Source organism: Canis lupus, chromosome 9, assembly GCF_003254725.2.
Source record: "Canis lupus dingo isolate Sandy chromosome 9, ASM325472v2, whole genome shotgun sequence".
Lineage (NCBI taxonomy): Eukaryota > Metazoa > Chordata > Mammalia > Carnivora > Canidae > Canis > Canis lupus.
This window is the reverse complement of record NC_064251.1, coordinates 44,625,571-44,650,324: the sequence shown is the minus strand read 5'-3', so window position 1 is coordinate 44,650,324 and position 24,754 is coordinate 44,625,571. Positions and strand designations below refer to the sequence as shown.

At 39.9% G+C, this 24,754-nt stretch overlaps 1 long non-coding RNA gene and 1 other non-coding gene across 2 annotated transcripts in view; one reads left to right on the top strand and one right to left on the bottom strand.

Moving 5' to 3' along the window:
* The window catches only part of LOC125755835 (uncharacterized), a 58,418-nt gene extending 44,816 nt beyond the window's left edge, over positions 1–13,602 (top strand). The window contains exon 3 of the long non-coding RNA XR_007413225.1: positions 13,227–13,602. This is a non-coding gene — a long non-coding RNA (uncharacterized LOC125755835). The remainder of the gene's footprint in view (positions 1–13,226) is intronic.
* Positions 12,926–13,060, bottom strand: LOC112677719 (U4 spliceosomal RNA). The gene has a single exon (XR_003147159.1). It is a non-coding gene; the product is annotated as a U4 spliceosomal RNA (small nuclear RNA).
* Positions 13,603–24,754: the final 11,152 nt, after the last annotated feature.

The following is a 24,754-nucleotide window of genomic DNA, read 5'->3' as shown; positions in this document are numbered from 1 at the left end:
TCCCTCTGCTTGTGTTTCTGCCTCTCTCTCTCTGTGTCTATCATAAATAAATAAATAAATAAATAAATAAATAAATAAATCTTAAAAAAAAAAAAGATTCTCTCACTCCCTCTTTCTTGCCCTTCCATTCCCAAATAAATAAATAAAATCTTAAGAAAAAAAGATGCTTAACTTTACTGATCATCAGGGAAATGTAAATCAAAATCACAATGAGGTATCACCTCACACTTGTTGGAATGGCTGTTCTTTTTTTTTTTTTAAGATTTTATTTATTTATTCATGAGACACACACACACACACACACACACACACAGAGGCAGAGACACAGGCAGAGGGAGAAGCAGGCTCCCCTCAGGCAGCCCGAAGTGGAACTCGATCCCGATTCTGGGATCATGACCCAAGCTGAAGGCAGACACTCAACCACTGAGCCACCCAGGCATCTCAAATGGGTGAAATCTTTCAAAAAAAAAAAAAAAAAAAGGGATCCCTGGGTGGCGCAGCGGTTTGGCGCCTGCCTTTGGCCCAGGGCGCGATCCTGGAGACCCGGGATCGAGTCCCACATCGGGCTCCCGGTGCATGGAGCCTGCTTCTCCCTCTGCCTATGTCTCTGCCTCTCTCTCTCTCTGTGTGTGACTATCATAAGTAAATAAAAAATTAAAAAAAAAAAAAAAAAGGAGTAAGCTATGGGAAGACCAGGCTTGGAAGAAAATCAAGACTGATAAAAGCAAAAAGGGTCCAGGACCAAGCCTCAAGAAGTAACAGTGTGCTAGATATTTGTTGTGGTTTTTATTTTTTTATTAATTTTTTAAAGATTTTATTTATTTTTTCATCGAGAGAGAGAGAAAGAGACAGAGACACAGGCAGAGGGAGAAGCAGGCTCCACACAGGGAGCCCAATGCGGGACTCGATCCCAGGTCTCCAGGATCAGGCTCTGGGCTGAAGGCAGCCCTAAACTGCTGAGCCACCTGGGGGTTGACCCTGAAATTTTATATTACAGATAAAAGTCAACTTTCTAAACTATAGCTAATACCTTAAGGGAAATGCTCTTCACTAGATGTAGGATGAAAAACAAAAGAAATGGATATATGCTCTTTATTGTTCACAGACTTGCTTCTCTTATGTTCTTTAGCTTGGAGAATGGCAATACCATCCATCCAGTTGTAAATCCAGAAACTTGAGAGTTATCTTCAACCACTCCCCATCGTTCATGACTACAGCCAATAGGCAGCTTCTTCCATAGCTCTTTGTTCTCTTCTGTAGCTCAACAGATTCTTTGTGCCTCTTGCCTAGATGATTACAATATCATCACAGATTTCCAGGATTTTAGAATCTCTCACTTCCATCACATCTTCCATGTTGCCATTATAATTGTTAACCTTAGACTCTAATAATAATAATAGGTAGTTTTTCTGCTGTTTGCTTCTAAGAGCTATAGGAGAAGGTTTATCCATGTGACAGACTCTCAAAATGCCATGCCTTTACTTATGCATAGTAAGACTGGTTTTTTTCTTTTTTGCCTGACAAATTCCATCTCATTTTTATTTTTATTTTTTATTTTATTTTTTTTAATATTTTATTTATTTATTCATGAGAGACACAGAGAGAGAGAGAGGGAGAGAGAGAGAGAGGCAGAGACACAGGCAGAGGGAGAAGCGGGCTCCATGCAGGGAGACTGATGTGGGACTCGATCCCATGACTCCAGGATCACGCCTTGGGCCAAAGGCAGGCACTAAACTGTTGAGCCACCCAGGGATCCCCGCTGAGCCACCCAGGGATCCCCCCATCTCATTTTTAAACACAGCTCAAATGTCACTTCTCTGGCTCTGCCAGCATTATTCAACACTTTGTGCTTCTAAAAGCACTTTGCCCGTACCCCTTATATGACATTTATTATATCACTCAGTTTAATGATGCTTATTATTATTTTTTAAGATTTCTTTTTTTTAAAAAAGATTTTTATTTATTTATTCATGAGAGACACAGAAAGAGAGGCAGAGACATAGGCAGAGGGAGAAGCAGTCTCCTTGTGGGGAGCCCAATGTGGGACTTGATCCCTGGCCCCCAGGATCATGCGCTGAGCTGAAGGCAGACACCCAACCACTGAGCCAACCAGGCATCCCAATGATGCTTATTATTTAAGACTTATCTATATCTCACTCTTTTTTTTTACGTTTTTACTTCTTTTTCTAGTTTTTATGTAAAAGAAGCACAATACTATATAGGAAGTCAGAAATTCATTTTATATCAATCATAGAAAATGTTTCAATGTACCACTTAAAATATCTATGTTCTTTTTTTTTTTAAGTAAGCTCTATGCAGAATGTGGGGCTCAAACTCACCACCCTGAGATCAATAGTCCCAAGCTTCACCAACTGAGCCAGCCAGGTGCCCCAAGGGAAAATTGTTTTTGAATAGATTTTAAAAATCTGTATTTATGAGATCGAAAAATTTGTGATGGTTTTCCAATAAAGTATGGAGTAATGAATGGCATGTCAAAAAATTATTAAGAAATCTGAGTTAATGTTTAAAATTGTATCTTTCTAGGGGCGCCTGGGTGGCTCAGCTGGTTAAGTGTCTGCCTTTGGCTCAGGACATTAATCCTAGGGTCCTGGGATCCAGCCTTTCATGGGGCACCCTGCTCAAGAGGAAATCTGCTTCTCCTCTCTTCCTTGGCCCCTCCCCCACCTATGCTCTCTCTTGCTTTCTGTCTCAAATGAATAAACAAAATCTTTTTAAAAATTCTATCTTGGGAAAAAAAAAAAAAAAAAACGGGATCCCTGGGTGGCGCAGCGGTTTGGCGCCTGCCTTTGGCCCAGGGCGCGATCCTGGAGACCCAGGATCGAATCCCACGTCGGGCTCCCGGTGCATGGAGCCTGCTTCTCCCTCTGCCTGTGTCTCTTCCTCTCTCTCTCTCTCTCTCTCTGTTACTATCATAAATAAATAAAAATTTAAAAAAAAATAAAAATTCTATCTTGGGGCACCTGAGTTGCTCATCCAGTTAAGTGCCTTCAGCCTATCTGTTCAGTGGGGAGTCTGCTTCTCCCTCTCCCTCCCTCTGTTCTTTCTCTCTCTCTTTCATATAAATAAATAAAATCTTTAAAAAAATAAAAATAAAAATTGTATCTTTCTATAGTTTGCAATATAGGCTTTTATTTTATTTTTTTTAAGTTTCTTTTTTTTAATTTTTATTTATTTATGATAGTCACACACAGAGAGAGAGAGAGAGGCAGAGACATAGGCAGAGGGAGAAGCAGGCTCCATCCCCCGGGAGCCCGACGTGGGATTCGATCCCGGGTCTCCAGGATCGCGCCCTGGGCCAAAGGCAGGCGCTAAACTGCTGCGCCACCCAGGGATCCCCAATATAGGCTTTTAGATTAAGAAACATGATTACTATAGTTTCATATGCTAGAATTTGTATCAAATAGAACTCTATGTTATAAATGGTAGAAAATCCAAATTTTTGTTTTTTCCAAACAAAAATACAAAACAAAACAAAGCTAAAGTTTATTGTGTCACATATCACTCAAAACAGGTTTTTGCTTCCGATGGAGTTTGATCCAGGACTCAAAAATGTCTACTTGCTTAGTGATGACTCCATTGTCAGGTAGGCTCTCCTTTCTTGGTGCCAAGCTGGCAGCTAACAGCTCCTAGAGTTATATACATCCATCTGGTGGAAAGGATTTCCCTGATAGCTGGAACAAGGGTCCCCAAACTTAGCTTTATTAGCCCTGAATATCCTGTCTTGGGACATATGCTCATTCCCTAACCAATTTGGGCATTAATGGAGTTAAAGGGATATGAGATGTGATAATTGACTTGAGTTGTTATCCAAGAGTTGCATATGCACAGAAAGAGGAAAGTGAAAAGGAAAATATTGGATCAGCCATTATTTTAAAATATGCTTTCCATAGGAGAAATGCCATAGTCATCAACCACAATATTTATGGAGCTTCTAATTTTAGAAGCAGCTTGAAGGTCATTAGACTGATTTTTATTGCCTCTGCTTGCTTGCTTGCTACAGGAAATTTATTAAGAAAAAAAGACAATCAATAATTGTCTTGATATTTTTTGGTAAAGTGTAAGTTTATTTTTTATTTTTAATTTAATTTAATTTATTTGAGAGAGAGAGACAGACAGACAGACTGAGAGACCACAAGCAGGAGGAATAGCACAGGCAGAGGGAGAAGCAGACTCCCCACTGAGCAGGGAGCCCAACATGGGGCTCAATCCCAGGACTCCAGGATCATGACCTGAGCCAAAGGCAGATGCTTAACACACTGAGCCACCCAGGATCCCCTTTATTTTTCTTTGTAAAATATTTTGTTCTCATCATTTTCTCCAATATTTCTGTTTTTCATTGTTTGGAATTTTCACTTCTGCAAGTAGGAATTTTGTCTTACATGGGTCGAATATTGGGAGAGCTGTCAGTAGATTTCAGGGCAGTATCTTGAGCTTGGTTGGATTATAGAATAAAGAGAGCATGGAGAGACTCAGGATATTTGAGCATATAAAGAGTTGCAGCATCATCCATCTCCAATAGTGTGCCAGAGATTTCTCCAGCCAGAGTAGGTGAATAGATTGAAAGAGAAGAACCAATTTTTTACCCCAAATTTTCTGAGTAATAACTGATGCCAACACAGATACATTTAACATATCATGACCTTGCATACAAACAGGGTTAGGCTTCTGGATGTATACTTGTATTTTTTTTAATACTAGTATTTCTACTTTAAATTTTAGAGGGCTGTGAATACCTGCAATATCTGCAATTTTTTTTAATCCTTGAGTCAGACATCGTCTTGAGACAGAAGTTAGAAGGTGAATAGCAAAGTCTGGTTTGTTGTATTGGTGATCTGATAGGATGACTTGACAGCTGGAACTTGTAGTGATCTGAAGGTGTTAAATGTTGGTTTAGATGCTGCTGCTACATGTATTGAGATAGATGCGGTGTGGCCCCGATCACTGGCTTGCAAAGTTGTGCACTTCCATGTTGAGGCTGAAGAACTGGCATGAAGTTACTTGATATTGCCACTGCCTATGAGAGTGGATTATAGTGTTACCTCTAGTTCTCATAGTCTCCATTGTTTCCATTTAGTGCTTGGTGAAGAGAGCCTGATGCTCCTCCTTGCTTTGTGTTAAGTAGCCCCATACAGTGGTTTGATGACCACAATTCTTCCATTCATTATCATGATGACCTTGTTAGCTTACTTGGAGATGTAAAGCAGGTGAAGCCAAAGCCTTTGCTGCATCCAGCCTCCTTTATGACCCTAATATTAGTGATTGTGCCCAAGTGGGAGAGTTCTCTTCTCTGTCATTTATCATCAATATAATCATCAACATTTTTCTTTTTTTTTTAAGATTTTATTTATTTATTCATGTGAGAGAGAGAGAGAGAGGCAGAGACATACGCAGAGGGAGAAGCAGGCTCCATGCAGGGAACCTGATGTGGGACTTGATCCAGGGACTCCAAGATCATGCCCTGGGCCAAAGGCAGGCACTAAACCGCTGAGCCAACCAGGGATCCCCTAATTATCAACATTTTTCACATAAAGATTAGTACCCTTGCACTTGGTAAGTTTTACTCTGCTTTATTTGCTCAAATTTGTGCTTTAGTTCAGATTGTCTCTCTACTTTGTTCTGTGTCCTACCAACATAAACTGGGTTTCCATTAAGGACTTTTTAGTTTGTTCCTTCAATGGCTTTCTGAGGATTTTAAAAATTCTCAAAACTTACCAACCCAAAGCTTCTGGATTTTCCACTTCCATCAGTCATTTGGCGTCAAACTATATGATAATTACATATCAAAAACCTGAAGACTTCATACACACAAAACCTGTCAGAACTAAAAAATGAATTCAGTAAAGTTGCAGGATAAGAAATCAATATACAAAAATCAGTTCTATACACTAATAATAAATTATCAGAAAAGAAACTAAGAAAACAGTCCCATTTACAAATGTATCAAAAAAGGGATGCCTGGGTGGCACAGTTGGTTGAGCATCTGACTCTTGGTTTTGGCTCAGGTCTGATCTCAGGTCCTGAGATTGAGCCCCACTTTGGGTTCCTCATTGAGTGGGAAATCTGCTTGAGATTCTCTCTCTTCTTCTCCCTCTGCCCCTCCCCACTGCAAGCTCTCTTTCTAGCTGAAATAAATAAATGAATCTTAAAAAACAAAACAAAACCCAAATGTATCAAAAAGAATAAAATGCCTAGGAAAAAATTTAACCAAGAAGTGAAAGACCTATCCACTAAAAACTATAAAGCACTGATGAAAGAAATGAAGACACAAATAAATGGAAAGATATGCCATGCTCATGGACAGGAAAATTAATATAGCTATGATGTCCATATTACCCAGCAATCTGCAAATGTATGCCATTTTTCATAGAAATAGAACAAACAATCCTAAAATTTATATGGAACTACAAAAGACCCTGAATAGTCAAAGCAATCTTGAGAAAAAATAACAAAGTTGGAGGCATCACAGTTCCTGATTTCAAACTATATTACAAACCTATATTAATCAAAACACTAAAACATTGGCATAAAAAAACACATAGATCAGTGAATCAGAATAGAGAGCATAGAAATAAACCCACACCTACACAGTCAATCAATTTATGACAGAGGAGCCAAGAATATTAAGTGGGGAAAGAACAGTTTCTTCAATAAATGGTGTTAGGAAACTGGACAGCCACACAGAAAAGAGTGAAACTGGAGCACTATCTTACATTATACACAAAAATCAACTCAGAATGGATTGAAAGTAAGACCTGAAACTATAAAATCCCCAGTAGACGATAAGCCCCTTGACATCAGTCTTGGTGATGATTTTCTGGATATGACACCAAAAGCAAAGACAACAATAGTAAAAATAAACGGGTGAAACTACATCAAACTAAAAAGCTTTTGCTCAGCAAAGAAAACTATCCACAAAACCAGAAGGCCATCAAAAATGGAAGAAATAGGGGATCCCTGGGTGGCGCAGCGGTTTAGCGCCTGCCTTTGGCCCCAGGCGTGGCCCTGGAGACCTGGGATCAAATCCCACATCGGGCTCCTGGTGCATGGAGCCTGCATATGTCTCTGCCTCTCTCTCTCTTTCTGTGTGACTATCATAAAAAAATAAAATAATAAAAATAAAATTAAAAAAAAAAAAAAAAAATGGAAGAAATATTTATTTTTAAAGATTTTATTTATTTACTCATGATATATATATATAGAGAGAGAGAGGCAGAGGCACAGGCAGAGGGAGAAGCAGGCTCCATGCCAGGAGCCTGACGTGGGACTCGATCCCGGGACTCCAGGATCACTCCCGGGGCCAAAGGCAGGTGCTGAACCGCTGAGCCACCCAGGGATCCCTGGAAGAAAATATTTATAAACCATATATCTCATATAGAGTGCATATACAAAATATACCAAGAGCTCATAAAACTCAGTTATCACAAAACAAAATAAAAAAACACACAATCCAATTACAGAATGAGCAGAGGATCTGAATAGACATTTTTCCAAAGAAGACATACAGATGGCCAACAGGTATGTGAAAAGGTGCTTGACATCACTAATTACCTGGGAACTGCAAATCAAAACCACAATGAGATATCACCTCACACCTGTTAGAATTGCTATAACCAAGAAGAAAAGAAATAGCAAGTGTTGGCGAGAATGTGGAGAAAAATGAACCCACATGTGCATTGTTGGTGGAATGTAAATTGGTACAGCCACTATGGAAAACAGAATGGAAGAAAACAAAAACAATAATTCAACAAGATATGTGTACCTCCATGTTCACTGCAGCATTATTTACAATAGCCAAGAGATGGAAGCAACCTAAGTGTTTATGTATTAATAGGTAAAGGAAATGTGGTGCACACTTGCATGTGCATGTGCAGACACACACAAACACACATGCTCATACATACACAATGGGATATTATTCAGCCACAGAAAAGGAAATCTTACCATTTGTGACAGCAAGGAAGGATCTTGACAGTATTAGGCTAAGTAAAATGAGTTAGAGAAAGACAGATACTGTGTGATCTCATTTATATGTGGAATTTAAAACAAACAAACAAAACCAAACATAGTTATAAAATAAGTCCTGGGCTTGTAATGTGCAGTATGATGACTATGGTTAATAATACTGTACTGTACATTAGAAAGATTCTAAGAGAGTAAATCTTAAACATTCTCATCAGAAGGAAAAAATTGTAAGAATGTGTGATAATGGATGTTAACTAGACTTATTGTGGTGATCATTTAGCAATATATACAAATATTGAATCATGTTGCACACCTGAAATTAGTATATGTGAATTATATCTCAATTTTATTTATTTATTTATTTATTTTAAAGATTTTATTTATTTATTCATGAGAGAGAGAGAGAGAGAGAGGCAGAGACACAGGCAGAGGGAGAAGCAGGCTCCATGCAGGGAGCCCAATGTGGGACCAGATCCCGGTCTCCAGGATCACACCCTGGGCCAAAGGCAGGCACTAAACCACTGAGCCACCCAAGAATCTCCAACCATTGATCTCTTTAAGATGACTTTAGCCTCACTTTTTTTCTCTGTTTAAATTATTTCCTCTGTTCAGATCTATGAATTTCTAATACTTTTCTCTTTCTCTGATCTTTTAAGAAACTCCTAAGTACCTTACTAGTGAAAAGCCTATGACAACTTGGTTTTTCTACTCTCTTACCTAAAAGCAAATATACCAAGAACTAGAAATTTGGGGGACCATATCAGAATTCTGTTAAAAAATGTTTATAAACTATGTAGCATAACTATGTCTTGAGAAATTATGTTAAATTTCATAATTTTCTCTTTTCTGTCATAACAAGTGGTCAGTCAAGTGTTTTTAAATTTATTTGATATCAAATACTCAGGAATTCAATCTGTACTGTTTTTATGAGAAAATCTAGGGATCCCTGGGTGGCGCAGCGGTTTGGCGCCTGCCTTTGGCCCAGGGCGCGATCCTGGAGACCCGGGATCGAATCCCACGTCGGGCTCCCGGTGCATGGAGCCTGCTTCTCCCTCTGCCTATGTCCCTGCCTCTCTCTCTCTCTCTCTCTCTGTGTGTGACTATCATAAATAAAAAAAAAAAAAAAAAAAAAAAAAAAAAAAAATTTAAAAAAAGAAAATCTAGACTACTTTGTGATAATCTGCTATAAAAATCAATCAATCAGTAAGTTAGTTAACAATTTATTGAACATTTACTATATAAAGGCTGATGTGCTAGGTGCTGAATAGAGTACTGGTTTTAAATCTACCATCAAGAGACTTGTAGACAAATTGAAGAAAATAAGAAAGCGAATAACCCAGTGTAGCCTGTAATACGAATAAGACAGTCTTTTATTTCTAGCCCTACCTTGATGCTTTCATTCATGGCTTCCTGTGTCTAGATTCTTTGATCCTCAAAGGAGGGAAAAGAAGATATTTGGGGTAAATCTGAAACACAGCTGGATTCTCAGGGAATTCTCTGGACTAGATATGAACTTGTTTTAAGCCACTGTGCAGTCTCACCTTGACCTGGACTTCTGCAGTAAGTTGCAACAAGACTAGAGCAAGTTTGGGTGAATTTATTTCATAGCAATTGCCTAAGTAACACTAGTTCCAAAACTGCCATCTGGTGGCTTAGTCAGTTGAATGTCCAACTCTTTATTTCAGCTCAGGTCATGATCTCAGGGTTGTGGAATCAAGCCCCACATCAGGCTCCATGCTCAGTGTGGAGTCTGCTTGTCCCTCTCCCTAACCCCCCTTCCTGGACTCTCTCTCAAATAAATAAATACATAAATAAAATCTTAAGAAAAAAATTTTGAAAACCCACCATCTTTTCCACAGAATAGGATATTTGCAAATCGCATATATCAGATAAATGTTTAATAGCCTAAATATATAAAGAATTCCTACAATTCAATAACAACAAAAAAACTATTTAAAAATGGGCAAAGGACTTGAATAGACATTTCTCCAAAGAAGATATACAAATGGCCAGGAAGCACATGAGAAGACACTTGTGTAATTAACCATTTGGGAATCATGAGATACCATTTCAAACTTAGAGTGGCTATTATATAAAAAAAATAGAAAACAAATGTTGGTGCATTAGTAGCAAAAATTAAAAATGGCATAGCCACTGTGAAAAACAGTTTGGCAGGTCTTCAAAAAGTTATATTTAGAATTATATGACCTAGCAATTCCTTTTTCTTTAAAATATTTATTTATTTATTTATTTATTTATTTTTTAATTTATTTATGAGAAACAGAGAGGCAGAGACACAGGCAGAGAGAGAAGCAGACTCCATGCAGGGAGCCCGACACGGTACTCGATCCGGGGTCTCCAGGATCACGGCCTGGGCGGAAGGTGGCACTAAACTGCTGAGCCACCCGGGCTGCTTGCAATTCCATTTTTTGATATATACCCAAAAGTCTTGAAAGCAAGAACTTCAACAGCAATTTGTACAGCCATGTTCATAGCAACATCATTCACTAAGGACAAAAAAGTAGGAACAACCCAAGTTTTCATTAACAGATGAATGGATAAACAAAATGTGGCACAATGGAGTATTATTCAGCCTTAAAAAAACAATGAAGTTCTGATACAATGCAACAAGAATGAACTTGAGGACATTAATGGGGATCCCTGGGTGGCTCGGTGGTTTAGCGTTTGCTTTTGCCCAGGGTGTGATCCTGGAGTCCTGGGATCGAGTTCCACATCGGGCTCCCTTCCTGGAGCCTGTGTCTCCCTCTGCCTGTGTTTCTGTTTCTCTCTCTCTGTCTCTCATGAATAAATAAATAAATAAAATCCTTTAAAAAAAAACTTGAGGACATTATACTAAATGAAACAAGCCAGTCCCAAAATGACAAATGCTATATGATTTCACTTATAGGGGGTACCTAAGGTAAGCAATTCATAGAGACAGAAAATATAATAGAGGTTAGTAGGTGCTGGGAGGAGGTGAGAAAGGAGTTATTGTTTAATGGGGATTGAGTTTCAATTTGGGATGATGAAAAGTGCTGGAAATGGGGACACCTGGGTGGCTCAGCAGTTGAATGCCTGCCTTTGGCCCAGGGCGTGACCCTGCAGACCCGGGATCGAGAACCCTGTCAGGCTCCCTGCATGGAGCCTGCTTCTCCCTCTGCTTGTGCTTGTGTCTCTGCCTCTGTGTGTGTGTGTGTGTCTCTCATGAATAAATAAATACAATCTTTAAAAAAAAAGAAAAGTGCTGGAAATGGACACTAGTGATGGTTGCACAACCATCCATTCAATTTCACACCTAAAAATGGTTAAAATAGCAAATTTTGTGTTATATATATTCTACCACCACAATAAAAAATATTTGCAAACAAATTAGCACAGTTTATTTATTTATTAAAATATTTTATTTTTAGGTAATCTCTGCACCCAACATGGGGATCAAACTTACAACCCTGAGATCAAGAGTCACAGGCTCTTCTGACTGAACCAGCCAGGCACCCCCCAAATTAGAACAATTTAAAAAGGAAAAATAAAACACCTGCCATTTTCAGTAAATGTTCAATGAATCATCTTCAGATCTCATTTTTTAGTGAACTTGTCTTTCCCATGTTCCCTAGGAGAAAGGGTAACCTGAAGCAAACTGGACAAATCAGATTCCCTCTCCCAGGAATTTGGAATTGAGAAGCTGAGAGACTGAGGCAATTGGTGGATGGTGTGTGCTTGAACAAAAAGGGCTGTAGAAGCTAGGCCATGGCAAACCAAAATCCATGTGCAGGCTCAAGTCTGGTGATGCACAGAAGCTCAACTGGGGAGAAAATGGAGACCATAGACCAAGCTGTTGTTAGGAGAGGTGGAGCAAGAAGCTTGTTTATCACTCCATAGCTTGTCTTGTTCTGAGCTGGTGGCATTTAACTTAATGTGATAGTCTTTGTCTTATACTTCTTTAATATAATGAATCTACTACCTTATCTCCATTATGACTGCTTCTACCCCAGACTAAAGCTTCATGATCTTGCACCTGGATTGTTCCAATAGCCTGTTCATTGGTCTCCTTGCTCTACTCTTGTCCAATCCATTTGCCACAATACATAAAACATAAATTATAAGGCTTAAAAACATAAATTAAGGATGCCTGGGTGGCTCAGTGGTCAAGCGTCTGCTTTTGGCTCAGGGCGTGATCCCGGAGTCCCGGAATCGAGTCCCACATGGGGCTTCCTGCAGGGGGCCTGCTTCTCCCTCTGCCTGTGTCTCTACCTCTCTTTCTCTCTCTGTGTCTCTCATGAATAAATAAATAAAAACTTAAAAAAAATAAATTAGGTCATGATACATGTCTGTTTAAAATTCTTAATGGGTGCATCCCCGGTGGCTCAGCGGTTTAGAGCCGCATTTGGTTGTCCTAGAATCCCCGGATTGAGTCCTGCGTCGGGCTCCCTGCATGGAGCCTGCTTCTCCCTCTGCTTGTATCTCTGCCTCTCTCTGTGTGTGTCTCTCATGAGTAAATAAATAAAATCTTAAAAAAATTTTTTAATTGCCTCTGTGCTTTATTTTTAAAGAATTTATTCATTTTTAAAGAATTTATTTATTTATTCATGAGAGACACAGAGACATAGGAAAAGGGAGAAGCAAGCTCCATTCAGAGAGCCGGTCATGGGACTCGATTCCGGGACTCGACCCGGACCCAGCACTCTGGGATCACGTGCTGAGCCAAAGGCAGACGCTCAACCGCTGAGCCACCCAGGCGTCCCAGCCTTTATGCTTTATTTATTTATTTATTTTTGAAAAGATTTTATTTATTCATGAGAGAGAGAGGCAGACACAGGCAGAGGGAGAAGCAGACTCCCTGCAGGGGGCCTGATGTGGGACTCCATCCCAGGACCCCGGGAACACGCCCTGAGCCAAAGGCAGACGCTCAACAACTGAGCCACCCAGGTGTCCTGCCTCTATGCTTTAAAATGAAATCTAAGCTTCCTTATATGACTTCTAGCAACTATATGATTGGGCTCTTGCCTCCCTTTCCAATTAGCAATAATCGCGCCTCGGATAAACCTCATTGGCTACGATACTGCCACTGCGCAAAGCTGCCTCCCTTTCCAATAACATCACATATCACTTCTCCCCCACACTCATTATAATCAACCACTACAGTCTATTTGCGTGTGTGTGCGCGCATGCCATGGTCTAGTTTCTTAACTGGAATACAACACACTTCACTAGTTTTGAAGGTTTATTTTTGTCTTGTCTTTCAGGTCTCAGCTTATGTCACAAGTTATGACATTGTCGTTTGTCAATGTCTAGAGACATTTCTGATTGTCACAACCGGAGGAGTATGTTACTGGCATCTAGTGGGTACAGGCCAAGGATCCTACTAAACATTCTAGTAACAGGACAGCCCCCTCCAAAAAGGAATCATCCAATCCAAATGACAATAAGTACAGAGGTTGGAGACCCTACAAATAACACCCTATTTAAAGTGGCTTTATTTCATTGCTATGTTTATTTCCTTCAAGGCACTTATTCATAATAAGAATTTATGTTATTTGTTGTTTGTTAATTCTCTGCATGTCCCATTAAAACATGAGCTCCATGAAGTCCAGATTCTCATGTGCCTTGTTCACTGCTGATTAAATGAATGAATGAATTCCATGAACCTGTAACTACTCGATTTCTCAACTAATTTTGTTTTTGAGAGAGAGAGAAAAAGAGAGAATGCACATGCACACATGTGCAAGGAGGAGAATGAGGGGGACGGGCAGAGAGAGAGAGAGAGAGAGAGAGAGAAAGGAAATTTTAAGCAGTCTCCACAACGTGGGGCTCGATCTCACACCCCTGGGATCATGACCTGAGCCAAAATCAAGAGTTTGACACTTAACCAATTGAGCCACCAGGTGCCCACTCACTAATTTAAAGCTTTATTTAAAAAATTAATCTAATTCATTTTCAGAGAAGCATCTACTTTTATTAATTCAGCCATTATTTTTTTAAAAATATTTTATTTATTTATTCATGAGACACACACACAACACAGAGAGAGAGAGAGAGAGGCAGAGACACAGGCAGAGGGAGAAGCAGGCTCCATGCAGGGAGCTGGGACTCAATCCCGGGTCTCCAGGATCAGGCCCTGGGCTGAAGGCGGCACTAAACCGCTGAGCCACCTGGGCTGCCCCATTATTTTGTTTTGAATACCAACTATGTTCCAAGCAGCGAGCTAAGTGCTGGTATATAATAGGAAGTAACACATGGCTCTTGGTCTTAAAGAGGTTATAAGTCAAGTGTTGGTTGAGAAGGGATACGTGTAAGTTAAAAGGCCATTTATAGTTTGGGATGCTGTGGGGAATTAAGGGGGAATTATGGTCTCTGCTCTCAATGGGCTTAATGGGTGTGGAATGAGGGATGCATACAACTACAAATACCAGAAAAGAACACAAACAAGAAAAACAAGATCTGTACCAGCTATGGAAATCAGAGACGGCTTTCCAGAAGAGGTGTTACTTGATTTGAGACATGTAAGAAGACAGATGAAAGTTTGATAAAATAGAAGGAGGAAATGGAGAAAAGGAAAGAGGGCATTCCAGGCAGAGAGAATGGCAAGAGCCAAGGCACAAAAATGTGTGTGCCAGAAACAAGTAGATGTATTTGGCTAAAGCACAGGAGACCAGTGAGAACTTAGGCTGGAAAGGGAGTTTGGGTCCAAACTGGGTCAGTTGAATATAAATACAAATGACCCAAATCTTGCCCACATTTCCTATAATTTAGAGAGCATTTCCTCTATGCACACCAGGAAAGGGAAGCTTAGAGAAATGTGGTGACTCACAAATCATTAGTAGACCTTTATTGTTTTGACTGTCAGGATTTGGGGGAGGTTCCTGGCTTACCAAACCTCCCAGGACCTTGGTATGATGACACACGTGAAGAGACAGAGCTCCTGATATATAATAGGGACACTTCCTGTCTCCATGTATAAACAATGTGTTGCTAGATTTAATTTTTTTGGAGGGGGGATTAAAAGGCTCAAAGAGGAGTACTTTTCCTTTTATTCCAAGGTATGATAGGAATGGATGTATGCTAATGAAGGAAGGATAAGGAAACAGGAGGGGGACCAAATAACGAAAAGAATAGGTCAGTTTGTTTGAGAAACAAGCTATGCTGAAGCATTTATTTGCAGAATTCCAGTTGCCATAGCAATTGGATGCTGTTCTTTCCACTGTTCCTCCTTTTATCCTTTGCATGGTCTTTAAAGAAATCATTTCCTAGACAGATGTAGTCCTTGCTGTTTATCATAAGGATTTTGGAACATTTCTTTCTACCTGCTTCCCCTTTTAGCAGTCCAAATCCAGCCACTCACCTGGGAAGAGTTGAATGGTGCTGGCCATTTCAGGACCAAGATCTTAGGAACAGAGCTTTACCCAGGCAGATCTAGTGGAAATGTCCAACTGCTGCCTTCTGAAACATCCCAGTGTATAAATAAATGATAAGTATAGGGACTAAGTAAAATGTAGAATGGCTTGGGGAAAAAAACTAACTTACAGACAGAATAGTCAAAATTCTTTAAAACCCAGAGTAAGAATTATCCCTTATTGGGAAGAAACAATAATGGTTATGAGTTTCATATTGTCTTACTCCACTGGATCCTCCCAAAAACCCTATGAGCCAATCATAGCTAATATTTACTGAGTACTTATTTTGTGCCAGACACTCTTTAGACCCTGTGTTATCTAAACTATCACAACAACCTTTGTTGCAAATGATTATCATTATTTCAAAATTGAGAAAGGATCATAGACTTAATTATTGAATACCAATGATATGCCATGGTACTGGGTAAGCACTTGGCATGCATTTTCCTGTGGCAAACCTTGGAAGTGGTTCTATATTTTGAGGACCAAGGAGGTAAAATAGCTTGCCCAAGTCTATATAGTAAAGAATAAGAAGAAACACAATTCAAAGCTAGGCTTCTTATTCCAAAGCCCATGAACTTAAGCACTCCAAAAATAGAAATGGAAGTTGAGTTTAAAAGACTTGCCCCCCAAAAAATAAAATAAAAGATAAAAGACTTGCCCAAGTTTATACAATCAGCAAGTCACAGATTGAAAATCTCAATCCATGTTTATCTATTTATTTTATTTTTTAATTTTTATTTATTTATGATAGTCAGAGAGAGAGAGAGAGAGGCAGAGACACAGGCAGAGGAAGAAGCAGGCTCCATGCACCGGGAGCTCAACATGGGATTTGATCCCAGGTCTCCAGGATCGCGCCCTGGGCCAAAGGCAGGCAATAAACCGCTGCGCCACCCAGGGATCCCAATCCATGTTTATCTAATTCCATAGTAGAACGGCTGACATTTCACAATAAGAAAGATAATTGAAAATATTTCAGTTCTTTCGTTTAAGCTAACTCTGAAAGCAGAGCCATCGAACTGGGTACTATTTCACTATACTCTTTAAATATAGTTAGTTCCCTTAGAAGTTAGTTCATGAATCACTAGCCAGACTTTTTGGTTTCCGGCTACTAAATTGTAAATTTATGTGGCAAATGGTTCCTGTTCTAAAGGTGTTTATCACCTGTTTAGGGAACTAGACATTTAAAAAGGAGAGAAGGAAGGGAGGCAGATAGGCAGATAGGAAGGGAAGAGGAAGTGAAGGGAAAAAAATAGTATGGGAGGTGAGATAGACCAGGTATTTATTTTTTTATCTTTAACTTCTGGACCTAGTGAAGATTGACTTTTACTATGTCCATTCTGTAGGTGAGACTAGAATGGATTTTGCTACTAACTGGTGAATGTTCAATCTCTGTGCTTTTCAAACTTTAATGTACAGATTATCATGGGGATCTACTTCCTCCAACATAAAATTTCCACTGGCTTGTCACAGCATCCAACATTTTTCACCCATAGATCTTTGAGTTAAAATATCTCTCCTATGAGGTGCCTGGCTGGCTCAGTTGGAAGAGCGTGCAACTCTTGAATTCGGGGTCATGAGTTCGAGCCACACATTAGTCGTAGAGACTACTTAAAAATAAAATAAAATAAAGTCTTAAGAAAAATCTCTCTTGAGATTTTGAATCTTTTGATTCAATAAAACTTTTGAATAAAAGTTTTATTCAAAGGCAAACATATAGGGACACCTGGCTGGCCCAATCAGTGGAGCATGCAACTCTTGGTTTCAGGGATGTGGATTTGAGCCCCATGTTGGGTGTAGAGATTACTTAAAAATAAAATCTTTTGGGATCCCTGGGTGGCGCAGCGGTTTGGCGCCTGCCTTTGGCCCAGGGCGCGATCCTGGAGACCCGGGATCGAATCCCACATCAGGCTCCCGGTGCATGGAGCCTGCTTCTCCCTCTGCCTGTGTCTCTGCCTCTCTCTCTCTCTCTCTCTCTATCATAAATAGATAAAAAAAAATTAAAAAAATAAAATCTTTTTAAAAAAATCTTTATTTATTAGAGAGAGAGTGAGCCTGGGGGGCAAGGGGGCGGGCACAGAGAGAGAGGAAGAAGCAGATTCCCTGCTCTGCAGGGAGCCCGACGTGGCTCAGTCCCAGGACCTCAGGATCATGACCTGAGACAAAGGCAGATGCTTAACCAACAGAGCCACCCAGATGTCCCTTAAAAATAAAATATTAGGGCAGCCCTGGTGGCTTAGCGGTTTAGCGCTGCCTTCAGCCCGGGGTGTGATCCCGGAGACCCGGGATTAAGTCCCACACCGTGCTCCTTGCACGGAGCCTGCTTCTCCTTCTGCCTGTGTCTCTGCCTGTCTCTCTCTCTCTCTCTCTGTCTCTCATTAATAAATAAATAAAAAACCTTAAAAAAAATAAAATCTTAAAACAAAAAAACAAAAGCAAACAGGTCTTCCTGACTGCCTTTTGCTTGCCTTCCTGCCCCCTGATTCCCTCTCTTCCTGAATAATTCAGTCCAAAAGCCATTTAGTGGGGCTGAGCAAGGTAGGTGTCCACATAAAGGGCAATGTGAACTGGGTGCAGGTTGCTTGGGGAAGGGGCATCATGGATATGGGTGGTTATTTGGAAAATATGGGGGAATTGATTCAATGAGTAAATAATGAGAATATTTCACTGTTGGAGTCATATATGGAAAGGGAGAAAACTAGAATGGCCCTCTCATGTTATGTTAGAATTGGACTTATCAGGGTGAACTCATATTTTAACATGTATGGAAATAGACATAAAAGCAAATATAGAGTTTAATGTATGTGAATGTACACACACATACATAATACATATACATATAAACAATATTGCATATTACACACAACGTATATATACATTTATATAACTTCTATACATATATATGTATAGATATCCTTTAGCTTCTAGAGAACCTGGAAATAGCAACAACCCAATACCAATGAGCACATAGTACCCATATCTTGGTTCCTTTTTTTTTTTTCCCTAAAGTAGGCTCTATGCCCAGCATGGAGCCCAACTCAGAGTTTGAACTCACCACCCCAAGATCAAGACCCAAATGAAATCAAGAGTCAGATGCTTAACTGACTGAGCCACCCAGGCACCCCTATCTTGGTTTCTACACAGTACTCTATGTTAAAAGATGGGGATTGGGGATGCCTGAGTGGCTCAGTCAGATAAGCATCAGACTTTTGATCTCAGCTTAGGTCTTGATCTCAGGGTCGTGAGTTCAAGCCCCATGTAGGGCTCCACACTGAATGTGGAGTCTACTTAAAAAAAAAGGTAGGGATGCTCAGAGAAATAGCGTATTCCAAGGCTGGAAAATGGAAATTACAAAATAAGCTTGGGCCATCTTATCCTGTACCCCCTCTAAAAAAAAGTAGTACTCAAAAGAATGATGAGGTATATCAAAAGGACACAGAAGCCAGCTCAAAGGGGTTAAATCTGGGACAATTAGAGAATCAAAACAAATAATGATAGTAGTGGATTATACAACATAGGAATCTATGAGTCCATATTGATATAAATTTAAAAATGGGAAAACTAGAAAGATTTTTTTTACACTTGAATGCTAACTAATAATCACAGAAAGAAGACTAGAATTAAAAAATCATCATTTGGCAACCATAGTAGTCATAGTTAATTAATCCAAGAAACATAGTGAATACTAAAATTAATGGGTGAAAATTTGATGAGGAACAGGATATTTACATAGTCTCAAAATACTTCCTCACAAAATACTAATTACAAAGTGAAAAAAGAGAAACTTTAAAGTGGAGAAACTTGGCAAATACATTAATCAAGTGATCAAATTTACTATCACCAGTAACAGCACAAATTAAAATTGTGTACCACTTGATGGGATGCGGTGAGAAAAATAATAGCATTGCTTCTATTTTAATTCTGCCAAAAATGGATTACCTGAATCTAATCATTAGGAAACATCAGATAGAAGCCTGCTAGCCCCAGCCTGGTAAAGGAAAATAAAAAGGGAACATCAGACAAATCCAACCTCAGAGATAGTCTACAAAATAATTGGCTAATAGTCTTCAAATGTGTTAAGTATTGAAAGTCACAGAAAGATTAAAGAACTGCTATTACAGTTGAAGGTCACAACTAACATATATCTTAGATGGACTCCATAGCTATAAAGGATGTTATTGGGACAATGAGTGAAACATGAATAGGTTCTGAGTCTGATATGGCAATTACGTTTCAATTTTTTTTAAAAAAAGATTTTATTTATTTATTCACAAGAGACACAGAGAGAGAGAGGCAGAGACACAGGCAGAGAGAGAAGCAGGCTCCCTGCCCAGAGTCCAACATGGGGCTCAATCCCAGGACTCCCAGATCACAACCTGACCTGAAGGCAGATGTTCAACCACTGAGCCACCCAGGCATCACTTATGTTTCAGTTTTGATGGTTGTATTGCGGTTATGTAGATGAATATCCATGATTGTAGGAATTACACTCTTAACATATTTGTGGATAATGGGACATTGTTGGCAACTTTCACCCGAATGGATTAGGGTGGGGGAGGAGTTATTCATATTCATATTCATATTATTATTATTATTATTAAAAATTTATTTATTTATTCATGAGAGACACAGAGAGAGGCAGAGACACAGGCAGAGGGAGAAGCAGGCTCTCCGCAGGGAGCCCGATGCAGGACTTGATCCGGGATCCCACCGTCAAGCCCTGAGCTGAAGGCAGATACTCAACCACTGAGCCACCCAGGAGTCCCTATTCATATTATTCTTGCCAAAAAAGAAAAAAGTAAACTTATGATGTTCGAGAAGCGACTCATTATCAATTAATAACATCTATTAAGTGTATTTGATATTAGTATCTAAGCAGTGTATTTTCTGACTCTAACCTACAGGCATGATGACATTAAATAATCACTATTTAGCAGTATGGTTGACCCTGTTTGTTGCCTTTCGAACTGCTGTTCCTTTCTCCTGTTTTTTATTGCTAACAGAACCCAATTTTTTAAAAAAGATTTTATTTATTTATTAATGAGAGACACACAGAGAGAGGCAGAGACATAGGCAGAGGGAGAAGCAGGCTACTCGCAGAGATCCTGATGTGGGACTTGATCGCAGGATTCTTGGAACACGCCCTGAGCCGAAGGCAGATGCTCAACCATTGAGTCACCCAGGCGTCCCCAGAGCCCCAATTTTTTTAGATTTTATTTATTTATTCATGAGAGACACAGAGAGAAAGAGAGGCAGAGACACAGGCAGAGGGAGAAGCAGGCTCCATGCAGGGAGCTCGACATGGGACTTGATCCTGGGTCTCCAGGATCACACCTCAGGCTGCAGGTGGCGCTAAGCCGCTGCGCCACCGGGGCCGCCCCCAAAGCCCCAATTTTATTGAGATATGGACACCTCGGTCTTCACTATCCCCTAAAGGTGAATTTTAATTTGGTCTAAGCCGATCATAGTTTAGGCTTGGGCATGTAATAAAATTCTAGTTAATGATACATGAAACAGATCTGCTGGGATGGGGAAGAGACCCTTGGGGAAAGATGTTTCCTTGCTAATAATAAGACATACAGAATGAAATGGTTCCTCTTGATGTGGTCATGTCTACATGAGATAACCCTGGAACTGCAGCAGCCATCTTAGAACCAACCCAACAAGCTAAAGATGACAGAGAAGATGGGACACCTGGGTGGCTCAGCGGTTAAGCATCTGCCATCGGCCCAGGGAGTGATCCTGGGGTCCTGGGGTCCTGGGATAGAGTCCCACATTGGGCTCCCTGCATGAAGCCTGCTTCTCTCTCTGCCTGTGTCTCTGCCTGTGTCTCTGCCTCTCTCTCTGTGTCTCTCATGAATGAATGAATGAATGAATGAATGAATGAATAAATAAATAAATAAAATCTTAAAAAAAAGATGACAGAGAAGAAAGATGGGGGAAAAAAGCAAAAACCTTCTACATCCATGATAATGTCATTTGCTGCTAAATTAACCAACTTAGTAATCACCCTAAGTAATCCCTTAGTAATCATCCATCATGTGCGATAATAATTTATCTTTTCTTATTTAATTTATTATTGTTATTTTATGTAAACTCTAAGCCCCAAGATGGGGCTTAAACTCACAACCCTGAGACCAAGAATTGTATATTTTACCAACTGAGCCAGCTGGGTGCCTGTAAATTTTCCTTGTTAAATAATTTGAGGGGTGCGTGGCTGGCTCAGCTGGTTAGGCGTCTGCCTTCAGCTCAGGTCATGGTCCCAGGGCCCATGGGATATAGCCCTGAGTCAGGCTCCTTGCTTAGTGGGGAGTTGGCTTCTCCCTCTGCCCCTCTCCCCTGCTCATGCTCTCATTTTCTCACACACTCTCATAAGTAAGTAAGTAAGTAAATAAATAAATAAATAAATAGACAAATAAATAAAATCTTTTAAAAAATAAATAATTTGAGCTGGAGTTTTCTGTTACCTGCAACCAAAGCAGCCAAATTGAGAAAGACAGCCCAAAGAAGTTTTTAGTTCACACATTTTCTAAGCTAGACCTAGTTCCCCTAAGAGGAATAGCCCTCTGCCTAGGTAAACTAACGTATGTACCCTATTTCCACAAATTTGGATGTGGTTTGAGTTCATGGAAAAAGATAGTGAACCAAACACTTCTTTAGCTCACACCTGAAGCTTGACATGATGTTTCTGGAAACCTAATGGTGTTATACTGGCTGGAGTATAAGCCTTTGATTTGACACTTCCCACCATGTGGACTGTTCTGGTTGATAGATTACAAAATTTTTCTCCAAGATTTATAGGGAACATTTCATTCTTTAGCATAATCCCAATGATATATGCTATTGTTTATTCTTTCACATCCCTTTACCTAGTAGCTAAATTTAATGTAAAGGTCAGAAATTAAAATGTTGTGAAAATCTCTGTTAACTGCATACTAAATAGATTCTCACTGAATAAGCACATCCTTCTCTTGCCCTTCCTTCTTAGTCATATATTATAAGTGCTTGAATAAGCTTTGTGTTTCTGTCTTATTTTTTAATAACCTTCACTTGTGGGGCACCTGGGTGGCTCAGTTAGTTAAGCATCGGCCTTTGGCTCAAGTCATGATCCTGGGGTCCTGGGATCCAGCCCAACATTAGGCTCCCTGCTCAATGGGGAGTCTGCTTCTCCCTCTCCTGCTTCTGCTCTCTCCTCTCGAATAAATAAATAAAATCTTTAAAAAAATTTTTTTAAATCTTAAAAAACAAAATAATAATCTTCACTTGTTTTATCAGATTTCCCCCCCATGTTCAATTTCTGTCTTTTTGTTGCTCTTTTGGTCACACGGTCATATTAGAATAATATGATGGTTAAAAGTTTGAAATGGGCTTTTCTTATTTGCTGTAATTTTTAAAAAATATTTTACTTATTTATTTGAGAGAGAGTGAGAGAAAGAGAGCATGAGCAGGGAGAGGGATAGAGGAAGGGAGGGGGAGAACCAGGCTCTCTGGTGAGCAGAAAGCCTTATGCAGGGCTAGGTCCTGGGACTCGAGATCATGACCTGAACTGAAGGCAGCTGCTTAACTGACTGAGCCACCCAGGTGCCCCTTATTTGCTGTGATCTTAAATAAGTTACATAGCTCTACTGGGCCTCCATTTTCAAATCCATCAAATAGGGATTTGAACAGCACCTACCTCATAAAGTGATTGTTAGAATCAAGTGGGAGGGGTGCCCGGTGGCTCAGTCGGTTGGGTGTCTGCCTTCAGCTCAGGTCATAATCCCAGGGTCCTGGGATTGAGCCCCAATTGGGTTCCCTGCTCAGCAGGGAGTCTGCTTCTCCCTCTGCCTCTGCCCTTCCCTCTGTGCGCTCTCTCTCTCTCAAAATCTTAAAAAAAAAAGAATCAAGTGAGAAAATGAATAGAAAGATCTTTGTATAGCACCTTTCATTTGGTAACTCATTAAATAATAGGAATGTAGTACTAAAGTATCACCTGTACATCATATTATATAACGTTCTGTAGAATTTTATTTATAATAATTTTTAAAAATAGTTCTCTATTAATAGACTTCAGGAGATAATAGTGGTTGGTCACATTTGGCTTTGGGGTTGAGCAGAGCTGTTTGAATCCCATTTTTACCATTATTTATTTATTTTTGGAGGGTTCATGAGCATTTTATTTATTTTTGTATTTATTTTTAAAGATTTTTAAATCTTTAAAAGGTATAGGGAGCCCAATCCAGGACTTATTCCCAGACCCAAGATCATGTCCCGAGTCAAAGGCAGACACCCAACTGCTGAGCCACCCAGGCATCCCTCATGAGCATTTTATTTTATTTTTTTTCTCATGAACATTTTAATAGCACTTTCCATTTAGACATAAACCATTTTTTTACATCATCATTTGTTTATTGCTAACATGAATTAAAAGAAAATATGCAATTGCTTTTATACTGGAGCAAATCAGGAAATCAAGACACAATTGCCATCATGAAATCTTGATCTTCAGAGAACAACATCTCCATGAGTTTGGCCTGAAAACATTTGGATTCTACCAGTTTGGGGGGTGTTCCACATTTAAGTAGTAGAGGCACTGCCTTTACTTTCAGGTTTTTTTCCGAAGTCATTATTTGGATCTTTCCAATTATGTTTTTCTCCTACTTGGCAGTAGGTGAACACACATCCTTCACTAATATGCTTCAGCCACTCTCCTACGACTGGTTCAGCCTGCATGTGGCTGGGGCACCAGCTCTTCCCTCGGGTGTCTTTGGAGCTGGTAAAAAAGGAGAAAATGGTTTTGCCGTTGTGTTACTCCATACTGGGCTGAACTCCTTGAGGCTGACACATTCACCTCCTTGCAGCCCACCATCAGGAGGGTGTACCATGCAGGGTGGGCTGGTCCCGGGAGGCTCTGCCACAGGGCCTATATATTTTTAAAAGATAGATAGATAGATAGATAGATAGATAGATAGATAGATAGATAGATGATAGATAGATTTTATTTATTTGAGAGAGAGAGAGGGAGACAGCTGGGGTAGGGGCAGGGAGAGGGACAAGTAGACCCAGCACTAAGCATGGACCCTGATATGGGGGCTCCATCTCATGACCCAGAGATCTTGACCTGAACTGAAATCAAGAGTCATTTGCTTAACTGACTGATCCACCCAGGCATCCCAAAGGTTTTATTTTTAAGTAATCTCTACACCCAACATGGTGCTTGAACTCACAACCCTGAGATCAAGAGTCACATGCTCCACCAACTGAGCCACCCAAGTGCTCCCTACCACTTTTTATTAGAATGATCTTGGGGGGATACCTGGGTGTCTCAGTGGTTGAGTGTCTACCTTCGGCTCAGGGTGTGATCCTGGGGTCCTGGGATCAAGTCCCACATGGGGCTCCCT